This window comes from Oreochromis aureus, linkage group 3 (genome assembly GCF_013358895.1).
Source record: "Oreochromis aureus strain Israel breed Guangdong linkage group 3, ZZ_aureus, whole genome shotgun sequence".
Classification (NCBI taxonomy): Eukaryota; Metazoa; Chordata; class Actinopteri; order Cichliformes; family Cichlidae; genus Oreochromis; species Oreochromis aureus.
In genome coordinates, this window is record NC_052944.1 from 88,429,964 (window position 1) to 88,442,043 (window position 12,080).

Consider the following 12,080-nt stretch of genomic DNA (forward strand, 5'->3'; position numbering starts at 1 on the left):
CCTTTAGTCTCATTCATGAGCAGTATTAGTTTTCTTCTAACATCCAGAAGTCTGCACGATGTGTTTCATAGTTTGTAAATAAAACAGCGAAGCAAACGTGACCCAACAGACAAAACCTGAGTGAATTAAGTCCAGCGTTTAACCACTGAGAGCTAAAACTCAGGTGAGGTTTCAAAGCTGTGTGCGGTGATTGGACATCAGCCGCCGATAAAGTGGGTTCGCCTATGAAGTGCTCTCTAAGGAAACAAGCTACAGCAGCTCGGCGCTCTGGAAAAATACTTTATTTACTTATCTTGTGCAGAAAAATGCGCTGACATTGCGTTATATCGAGCACCAGCTGCCCAGTTAAACTGTGACTATCACCAGGTAACGTGGGCGTGTTTCTTGAATTAGCAGCAGGTGTTAAACAGCTGACAGGTGAGGAGGATGCATGCAGGTAAACTGACGGTCTGTTGAGCTGATCGCTCGTGCACTCAGCATGCTGACTGTTAGCAGAGCAGTGAAATCTCTAAGAACATCTGAGCACTTTTGCAAACATGTTCTATGTTGACAACCTGACCAGACATGTGAAGATTACGGCGCGACATTCGCGGCTAAAACACTGTTAAAAGTGTAGTTGGTGACAGAAAAACGGGGTATTTTAAAACTACACCACCACCATTGCTGCCTGTGATTTGAAATGCATTCTGGGACACCTGGCTGCCTCAAGTCTACAGAAGCAGTCGATTATCTAGGATCGACCTGGTTTGACTTACATCCTACATATGGTCGACCCGTTAAAGGGGGACAGAGGGCCTCAGGACCAAGAAGAATGTGGACCTTGCAGTGCTGGAGTGTATGTTGTAAGTGATCTCTTTCAGAAAAGACATCAAAGGGGCAATTGTGAGATTATTAGTAAAACACATGTTATTTTATGCCTGTAGTCAAGGTAGTTGAATTATGTTAACAGCTGTAGGACATATATTATCCTTTAGTTTAGATTGTGTGCTGTGTACGTAGTCTAGTTCCCATTATACTTTTGGGTTAAAAGAACATAATCATTTTGTAGTTCATTAGATAAGTGATCACTCTGTACCCTTGATCTGCTGTGAATGTGTTACACTGTCTTCTTGACATGTTTTACTGCTGAATCATAAAAAGAAATGTTGTGTGCAGGAGACCTTGTGTCTAGGACAGGAGAGACGGACCACATTCCATACCCCCACCTTTACAGAGAGCAGAAAGACAGGGAGCCGAGGTCATAACTTAGGCGCCGTAAGAGAGAAAGAATGTGAATGTTTAGGCTTTTATGACTAGGTGGGGGCCACTAGAGGCTATAAGAAGCTGAGTAACCCGTCACCATTTTGAGACTTGCTGTGACCCTCTGCAGGCAGGTCTCCCCATCATGATGGTTCTTATGCTCTTAAGTGTTGAATTGTATGAAAATAAAGTATTGTTGATTGAGCATTTATACACAGAGTATTGTCCTTCCTTCAGCCCAAAGATTAAAAGAATTGGGAGATTTTAACAAGTGCCATTTCTGGGAGTATTTTAAGTTGCTATACATCAATACAACCATTATATCCCAAATTTTAATCATATGTATGCATTAAGTCATCAGTAACTACATAAATTGCAATAGTGGTATTTTTACACAAATTTCTAGTTAAAGTAATTTCAGAGGTTCATCCCTGAAAATTGTAAAAAAATCATACTGTGAGTGATGCTCGTCAGCACACAAACCCAGAGTTTCTCTACAGGAACACAGAGAGAGTTATTCCCTGTACTGTAAGGACACATTCAGCATTGTGCAGTAAATCCAGATCATCCCAGTTAAATGATTACATGGATGTGAGTGTGGTCGTCAGAGCAGCACTGATCAGTGTCAGGTTATAATGACCAAGGTGTACACAAACACTAAGTTTGAGTGTGTGCAGTGAGACTTCAGTCAAAGCATTTAACTGAGGTGTGAAAAATAAGCTGAACTCTACAGCTTGTTGTGGTCCCCTGTGGCTTGACAGCCTTCCAGCTGTTCTCCAGCATTTTCATTTACAGTCATAAAATATCTCCACATGTTGCTCCTCTTTCTCTCTCTCTGCAGTCCAAATGCGTCTTCTGAGCGCATCTGAGTCACGTGACGGCACAGTAACAAATCCCAGCAGGGCAGGAAGAAGGGGGCGGAGCAAAGTGCGTCTGCCGCATAAGAAGAGGTGTTCACACAGACAGAGCTGCTTTTTCATCCACAGCGAGTAAATAGTGAACCTCCAGGAGAGAAACAAACTAAAGTATCGATCATATACCACTACCAACGTTTGGATCGATATCTGCATCGATCTGCACACCCTTGTATCCTGGATCGTAGCTGAGATCAGCGTGAACCACGTGGGTCTCTGCTCCTGACCTGTTTCCTGTGTTTGGAAAGAGTTCCAGCTTCATCACGGAGTTTCTCTCGGTTTGTGGGCTCATCTAAAGGTAAGCACCGAGCTAACTTCAACACTAGATTTACTAACCCTGCGCACATTTGCAGAAATCCCTTGAAACCAACACCTACTAGAATTACTGACTTTTTTATTTTCTGGTGCAAGTCCCGAGGTGTTAATCACCCCTGCTGAGATTTGTACAGGTCATATGCTCGATTCACATCCTGCTTTTGTTGTGCAAACCACCCATTGTCTTTGAGGCCTGGCACATTTGCTTTTGCACACACATACAAACGCTGCAAATCTGTGTTTGTTTGACAGTGTAAGACAAAAGCAGCAAAAATTAAAACTGTACCAAGAGTACAGTCTTAATGGCTCACTATACAAACAATCTGGAGACATAAATATTGACACGTGTAGGGCTGGGCTATATCATACCGTTCACGGTAATACCTGTAATTTTAGGCAACGATAGGAAAATGAAATATTGCGATAGAATATTGGTAAAACGCGCATGCGCAGTGCATATGTTTACATAAGCACATGGCGGGTCGTTAAATGAAACGGATGAACCAGAACTGGTTTGTAAAAATGCTGCAACTTCACTGGTGTGGAACAAAGCACTATTTTTGGTAGCGCATGCTAGCGGGCCGTCGTTATTACCGTGTTTTTGGAAAATACTGCACACTTAAAATCAATCCTTTGATTTTTCTGAAAATCGTCAGCGCCCCTTATAATCCTGCGTGCTTTATGTAACTCTGGTTGTGTTTACTGACCTCAAAACGATTTTATGTACACGGTGCTCGAAAATCTGTCAAATGTTTCAGTGCGACTTTGCTCAGCTACAAAGCCGCACCGCTTGATGGTAGTGGTGTGCGATAGTGCATATTTTGGTATCGATCCGATACCAATACAGATACGATACTTTTCAATAAATAGGGTGGATGCCTCAGTGAATTACTAAATCGCAATTAATTTTCATGACCTTAAGTGTTTTTTGTGATGTTTCCTTTGGTATTATTAATTAGTTAAAACCCAGGACATAATTACGAGAAATAATTTATTTATAATTAAATAAAGAATGTTTTATTATTGTGGCGGCTCGTGGTCTGCGATGCCGCTGCAGGTGAGATGGGCTCACCTTCACTGCCTCTACAATGATGCCTCGCTGCCTTAAAACCTGTGCGCTGCTTGTGCTTTGGTTGTTTTTGGTGTTGATGTGTACAGCTGGCAGCAGGAGGGCTGCAGCCGTTGAATGTAGGCTACTGTTACAGCAACCGCGTGATCACTGTAAGTAGGGCTGCATGATTACTCATTAGAAAATCGTGATCTCATTTCCAAATGACTACGAGTTTTAAAAAAAAAGAAGAAAAAGAAAGACGACGACGATTGTACTGCATTTTGCTCAACAAATGACAAGGGCAGAGCCTTATACCACGTGATACAGAAGCCACCTGGCTGCTAAAAATGGCAGGGAAAAACAATGGAGAGCACGTGAGAGATGATGAGAAAGTGACAGGAGAAAATCCGTCCTGGTCAACCACCCAAACATCAATAACGGGAACCTTATACAGCGCTTCCCCATACCCGTCGAACTCCGGCAGGCACAAAGAAATTACTGAGGCTATCACTTATCACCTGACCAAAGATATGGCTCCCTTCAACACTGCAAAACGAGGGATTTAGGAAAATGATCAATGCCCTAGACCAGGGTCTCTGCAACCTGCGACCTTATATAGTCCTTATATTCTGGCTCCAATGGTTTGGGAAAATAAATTAGAAGTATTTAGCTGAAGTGTATTTTATTTATGTTAGTTCTTATTAACTTGTAGTTCTAAATTGGAAGATCATTGTGATATTGAAATATAAAAATATAATATAAAAAATTATATTCTATTATTTTTTCATCGCTCAAAATAAGCGTCACCCTCGCGGAAGCCGGTATACCCGCCGAATTGACGTGCATTTATTGAGACTTTCAGCCCCAGTTAGGCCAATTATGGATCTTTGGATCCACATTATGGTAGCAGCTCCACCGTGAACTCTGTTAACCCTTTGACTGCCTGCTCAACCATTTGGTTGAGCATATACATTTGTTTGTTTGATTGTGATCATTATTGACCTAAAGTATTAGAAAATATGGACAAATAATTCTTTCATTGTATTTTTTTGGTTGGTGAGGCAGTCAAAGGGTTTTAAAGACAAACCGCTCACGCCTCACAGATGACTGCTTACAGTCCTGCGTAAAGATGACTTCGTACAGCCCCGATTAGCACACACGGTTGCTGTACGCATACAGCCGAATGTAGCTTTGCAGCACACAGCAGGACACACACCAACACAACAGCATAGATAGCACAGACGTAAATTGCGGGTCCCGCTCAGGTGCGTTCGCCTCCCTTGCAGCGGCGCTGCAGACCACGCCCGCACACGCATTAACCAGGTAAAATACATGTTTAGGCAGAATTTTGCAAATATCTATTTTAAATTTTTCAGTAGCATAGTGCTTTTTTACCAATTAATTTTTAAAAGTCAGGTCAAGGCTCTAAAAGCCCAAAGGCGATATAAGGGTGGCGGCTCACAACAGTTTTTGTTTGCTACGTGGATCATTTTAGTTCAGCTGGGTGTCTTTGCTTTTGTTATATTGCTTTAAGAGCTCAAAATGTGTTGATTACATAAAAATTGTAATTTTCTCTGTAGCACTTCATGGATTTAGGCAACACACCTTAGTTGTTCACACAAAGCATAAAGGTAAAAAAAACAATATGTACAGTGTTATCTTAATTTTAGATGTCAATAAGTATTTGCGACTCCCAGTGTTTTCTTTTGCGATATTCTACTCTCAGCATTTCATCCCTAGCTGCTCCTCTATGGTGAAGCCCTTGTTTGCCCTCACTGCTGGACAAAAGAGGAGAGGGAGAGTTCAAACAGGCATCAATGCTACAGAAAACTGAGGCCCTCTGACTGGACAGATGAATGTGATGCAGCTCTGTCTAATCTGAAAGAGAAGCTGTTGAATTTTGTAGTCCTTACACATCCAGACTTTTCTTTGCCTTTCATATTGTCCATTGATGCTTCATTAGATGGGCTCGGTGCTGTATTGTCACAAATACCAGCCGGACAGCAGAAAGCCCGTCCAATTGCTTTTGCCAGTAAGACCCTGAGCGATGTGATGCTATGGATGTTAAGGCAATCTTGGATTGTCACAGTGAGTGGGATCTGGCTGCTGAAACAAGGGCTGTGAAACTGTTCCAGTCAGTTCAGGACCTAGTGTTGCCAGGACAGGAGTCATTTCCTGTGTCCACACTAGAGGAACTCCAGCATAGCCAGGAACTTGATCCCAGTATTTCAAGGATCTTACCATTTGTCACAAGGAGACGGCGACCTTCCAGGCGTGAAAGGCCAGGATTTGATGCGAAAGCCATGGTGTTATTTAAACAGTGGGAGAGGCTTAGGATCCAAAATGGAGTTCTCTATCGGATCACAAAGGACCCCCTGAGTAAACAAAGGAGACATCAGTTTGTTTTGCCTGAAAGTCTCAGAGCAAAGGCATTGAACGGTGTCCATGATATTGCAGGACATCAGGGGCAGCGAAGACTTTATATCTGGCAAGACAACGGTTCTTTTGGCGAAGATGGAGTCTGATATAAAGGAGTATGTCAAATGCTGTCAAAGATGCATCCTGGCCAAAACACCAGAACCCTCTGCTCGAGCCCCACTTGAGAGCATCAGAACCTCCGCTCCTATGGAGTTGGTGTGTTTGGATATTTGGAGTGCAGAGGATAGTAAGCAGCGCTCAGTAGATGTTCTTGTCCTTACAGATCATTTCACTAAGCTAGCCCATGCCTTCCCTTGCACAAGCCAGACTGCAAAGCAGGTGGCTAAGAAACTATGGGACATGTTTTCTGTGTGTATGGGTTTCCTGAGCGGATTCACTGCGATCAGGGACCAAATTTTGAAAGTGAGCTCTTGGCAGAACTGCTCAAGTTCTCGGGGTCTCCAAATCCCATACTACGGCATACCATCCCATGGGAAATGGAGGGACTGAGAGGTTTAATAGGACACTTGGCAACATGCTTAGGTCCTTGCCCCTCAGAAAAAAGAACAAGTGGCCTCAACAAATACAGAGTCTGACATTTGCATATAATGCAACTGTACATGAGACCACGGGTTTTGCCTTCATGAGGCAGCTAGGATTGCCCAGACTCATGCCATCAAGGAACAAGACAAACAGGCAAAAGGATATAACAGAAAAGTAAAGGGCACTCATTTGAACATAGGAGACAAGGTACTCATTGCAAATAAGGGCGAGAGAGGAAAGAAGAAACTTGCTGACAAGTGGGACGCAACAGTGTACACAGTCAGAGACAGAAATTTGCAGACTCACACATACAAGTTGGAAGATGACAGTGGCAACATAAAGGTGGTACATCACATCCTGGTTTTGAATATCAGCTTCCTGCCAGTAGTGACAGCTGAACTGGGTGACACTGGATCAGAGGAAGGGTCATGTGCATCAGACCAGTTAGACTCCTTGGATGAGGAGACTGCAGAGGACAGGACCAGTGCTTGGATCAACTCGGATGATGATGAGAGTCAGGAGACCCTGAGTGAGGGACTCTCGAGATTGGATAAGTCAAGTCAGCAAGCTCCAGTGGTGTTTGCAGGGGATTCAACCCAGTGTTCCCTGGTAGGAGAGGACTGCCCAGACAGAGACACGGATTTGGACAGTTTGGTAGCAGAACCTGACTTAGACTCCCCGTCTGTGTTAGATACACTTTCAGAAACTGCACTCACCCACTCGCATCCATCAGACACGGATCGTGATGCACACACCAAGCCCCTACCAGTAGCCCCAGTGCATGTCGCCGACGCACAGATGTCTCCAACGGATGTGTGTCATGATGTGGGTCCCCAAGAACAGCCACGGGCAGGCCCGGACAATGTTGTCATGACGCGAGCCGGCCGAGTTAGTAAAAGAGTTGATCGACTCATTGAGTCCATGGTTCAAAAGCCTTTTGGCTTTAAGCGTTTGGTGAATTCAGTTAGCAGAAGGTCTCAGTCTCTTCTTACGCTGTTTTAAGTGAACCCAGGTGTTTAGAGATCTTTCGTTTTTTTTGGTTCTAAGGGACAGTGTCATTATGGCGCAAATAGATACATAATAAGTTTTAAGGTAATTGATGTGTGTGGACGGTTGGGAATGTGTGTGGTGTAAATGGCATCACACTGATCTAAGAAAGGATGAGGCCTGATCACCCTCATGCTCTTTCTGAACCTATCTGGTAGGTAGCTTATACAGCTGAGACTAGAGCTTATAGCTCGGAGGTTTAAACCCATGCCTAGGAGCCATAAATTCTGTAGATTTGTCCCTGTGTTCCAGTTAGATTGTTCACCTGACTGTTCTGGATTTTGGTGAAATCTAGGAGGGGTGGATGTAACGGGTGTATTAAAAAATAATTTATATTTCACCAAAGATCCATCCTGCGGTGTTATTTTGTTTGGTCAGTATTGGTTATGTATATGTGTTTATTTATATATGTTTATTTTCTGTATTTATATTTTGGGAGCTTTTATTTTGTTTGTGTGACCTTTGACTTCCCACGAAGTCACTTCCTGTAGCTGCGCGCTATTTTCCTCAGTCGCCTAGAGGTCCCGCTGAGGAGAGGTGAGCGTACGCTAGTGTTCTCAGTTACAGAGTGAATAAACACAGTTAAAGTAACTAAAAGTAATTCAAACACTGCTCGTTCCCTTTGTGCATTTTGTCTCGCAGTTCTGTTAGATGTTTTAGTGTGAATTATTGTTTCTCTGTCGAGTGCAGCACTTTATTGTAACATGCTAGTTAGCCATCCTTAGATGAGAGCATATAAGCATGCAGGTGGCTTCTCATGTGGTCCGCTATCCTTCTCTCTCCCTTAAAGGTGTACATGGAGAAGTCCAGTAAAGTGAAGTCGCTGTACTGTTTTATTTTTATTTTAAACAGGTATGTGAGCTCCCTCTTTTATTTTTGTGTCATGTGTACTGGTTATATTTTTTATTTGTGATTCATGTTCACTGTTTCAACTTACTGTTAGATATATGTAACTAAAAAAATTATGTAAAATTGCCATTGGTAAATGAAGTCTCCCTAAACTATAATTTTGTTGTTGAGGTAATTGTCACTATATGGTCACGATGCAGTGCATTTTCATTTGTTACATATGATTATAAATACATTTTAGCAGTATTATTTGTTAATTGGATTTGTTGTGATGTTGCACCTCAGTTGCCTAGAGGTCCCGCTGAGGAGAGGTGTTCATGCAGAAGTCCAGTAAAGTGAAGACGCTGTACTGTTCTATTTTTATTTTCAACAGTTCAGGGAGAATAAATCCGCCCAGCTGGCAAAGTGAGAGCTGACTCCTCTGGTCATTCGCACAACTCAACCCAGAGAGCTAGAGGCACTCAGAGTTTAAGGCCAGACCGGCTACATATATATACATACACACACACACACATACATACATACATACATACATACATACATACATATATGACGGTGCAGTTACTGCAGCGTCACTTACGGAGATCTCAACTAGGAAGCACACATCACAATACTTTTGTATATTAAAGTCCAGCCTCACAATACGTAAGCAGATATCATAATATGCGTCAGTTACTTGACGTCTATAACACTTAAAAACCGTCCTCACCGTCTCACACTCTGTGTTTCCTGCTGTTTTTTTCTCCTCGTACACGTCTCTGAAACATCCAGAGTACATTCTGGGCTAATCTCACTGAGCAGGCGTACAGGCACAGCCAAATGTCTCTAATCTTTGCCCTAGAAACAAGTCTAATATTTATCTGTGTCTGTAAGGATGTTTGCATTGATCCTCAAAAGACTGAATGCCAACTCTCATGAGCACATTTGCAATGTGTGTATGAAAATAAGTATAAATACTTATTTAATAAAAGCTCACAGTAATACCACTAATAAAAGGCCGGTTAGAATAATGTATTTCCCACAAATCACTGCCTCTGTTTGTATCTCTGTCACTGCAGGACCAACGTGGATCGAGAAGTCAGCGCTCTCAGGAGGCCGACAATTTTGTTGAAGAAAGAAGTGGAAGAAAAAAATACGACCGTGACGAGTTTGGGAAAGATTTTACTGTGAAAGCTTCCCTAAAAATGCATCAGGTCATCCACACAGGAGAGAGACCGTTCAGCTGTGACGAGTGTGGAAAGTCTTTTACGCGCATTTCACACTTAAAATCACATCAACTCATCCACAGTGGAGTTAAAGCATACACCTGTGATCAGTGTGGCAGAGCTTTTACTCACATTAACAGCTTACAGAGTCATCTAGTTACCCACTCTGGAATTAAGGCGTACAGCTGTGACATTTGTGGAAAAACTTTCAGCCGGATAGGGAGCCGAAATACACACCTACGCATTCACACCAGACATGATGTGTACAGCTGTGATCAGTGTGGTAAACAGTGTACTACAAACACAGAGTTACGACGTCACATGTTTACCCACACTGAGGAACGACCTTATAAATGTGACCTGTGTGAGAAGACTTTTAAATCTCCACGTTGCCTGGAAGCACACCAACAGATCCACACCAGAAAGACTCTACAAGTGCAGTTACTGTGAGGTATGTATTTATATTTTTATCTTGTCAGCCCGACTGTTTGAAACAACTCTCCTCATCAAAGTGTGTTAGCATGTTAGCAATTCTACTGCATGGAAAGGCAGCTCTGACTGATTATTCAGACTCTAATCACAGGTTTTTAGGGATAGTGTTTGAGAATTGTGTTATTGTTATTGTAGCATTAAACTAGTATTACTTTAATGTTTTTACTCTTATCGTTTTTATAGCACATTAAATTGAGCTGAGTGTGATAATGTAAACAGTAAAATGTAATTGGACTTTGGCAGAGATGCTCTTTATTCCAGGTGACGTTCAGGATAAAAATGTTGAAGGACTAACTTACACTGTCTTTGTGTTTTTGTTTAGAAGCAGAGCGACACAGATGGATCAAGTTCTCAACCCTGTCATCGCTGTGGGAAAGACTTTTGTTGTGACCTTTGTGGAAAAACTTTAAGTCATTGAAGGACTCTGAAAATACATCAACGTAGACACACTGGAGACAAAATGAACTACTGTAAAGATTTCGGAGAGGCTTCACCACTTCAAAGGACTTCAAACAATATGAACTCCTTCACAGTGGCGTTAAAAGCATGTCTGCGATCAGTGTGGGTCATCCTTCATCAGTGCACGCCAGCTTGAAAAGCATAAACGAGTCCACGCATGAGAGAAACCATACAAGTGCAGACACTGTGACAAAACCTTTTCACAATCATGTGATCATACTAAGCATGAACGCAGACACATGAAAGAGAACTTCATCACGGCGCCCCCGTGCAAAGCGGCAGCCTGTTACAGCAGCTCTGCTCGTTCTGAGTTTCTTTCTTTCTTATTTTTTCTTCTTGTAATTTTTATAACTAACGTATTAGTAATTAGATACCTAATTTCCCACGTGTGGGACTAATAAAGGTTATCTTATCTTATCTGTGAAAGAGTTTGAGTAATCTCAGTTCATACTCCACTCAGAAACGATTCCATGTTACAAAAAACAAAAACTGTTACGCCTTGATTCCTGCTTTTACGTTAATCTTGTAAACGGTACATTTGCATAACGACTGAAACCGGCCAATGAATGAACAATGGGCTGTGAGGTCAATTTCTTCATCATTAATATGCAAATTCTTATGAGCATTGATCAACAACCACTGGTCAATGGCCATGAGTACCATTCGCAGAGTAAAATTTGCATAATGATTATGACGTTTACTGTTACCAATGTTCAAAAACATTTACTAAATTATCTTCTCTGTGCAAACATCAGCGTGATGCAGGACTGAAATCATTGCCATCTCTGGATCACAGTGAATCTGCAGAGACAGAAAGATCCTCTTCTGGTTTCAGGGTCAGACTTAAACCCTTGAGATCAGGCTCCACAGAGTTCAGGTGGAGTCTTCTGTAAAGATCTGATGAGGCAGCTATGAATGAAAATGTGCCTCTTGTTACATTTTAAGCTTTCTAAACTGTTCTACTGTAGTGTTTGTGTTGAGTGGTTCGCTTTGTTCCAGCAGTTTGATTAAGAAATCTGTTTCCTGTTATATTTTTATTGAATGCATTGATCCATGTGTTCTGCAGGTTTTTTTTCAGCTTGTTTGTGTAATGAAATCCTGCAACAATTAAACCAAAATTTTATATGTTAAATAAAGAAATGGTTTACTGACAAAGAGTTTGAGCCGTGTTGTCATTTCCTGTATATCAGAGCAACACCTGAAGTGACCAGTGTTTAAAGTCAGAGTCAAATTTTGTGTCAGCGATGCTTCACTACGTTATCTGCTAACTGTTAGGGTGTAGAAGGACGAAACTCCCAGGGTGACCAGTGGCAGGAGCTTCCTGATGCAGAGAGTTGAGTGTGGGGGATATAAAAGAGAAGCTGAGGCATCCCAAGGTTAAAGCTGGCATAACTGAACTTTAATGTTTGATGTGTGTTTTGGCTCTCCCTGCGCGCGTAGTAATTAATAGCTTGAACACAGCAGAGCTTGATATAAAGACCTGGGTGACAACTAGCTGTATGCTGCTGATTATACTTGGCCCTAAAATACCTAGAAATATGGTATCTA

At 42.0% G+C, this 12,080-nt stretch overlaps 1 long non-coding RNA gene across 2 annotated transcripts; it reads left to right on the top strand.

Moving 5' to 3' along the window:
* Positions 1–2,395: 2,395 nt before the first annotated feature.
* Positions 2,396–10,529, top strand: LOC120438429. 2 transcript variants are annotated; one of them, XR_005611882.1, is made up of 3 exons: positions 2,396–2,451; positions 9,435–10,032; positions 10,396–10,529. It is a non-coding gene; the product is annotated as an uncharacterized LOC120438429 (long non-coding RNA). The 2 variants fall into 2 exon arrangements; XR_005611883.1 differs by lacking the exon at positions 2,396–2,451 and adding an exon at positions 8,326–8,379.
* Positions 10,530–12,080: the final 1,551 nt, after the last annotated feature.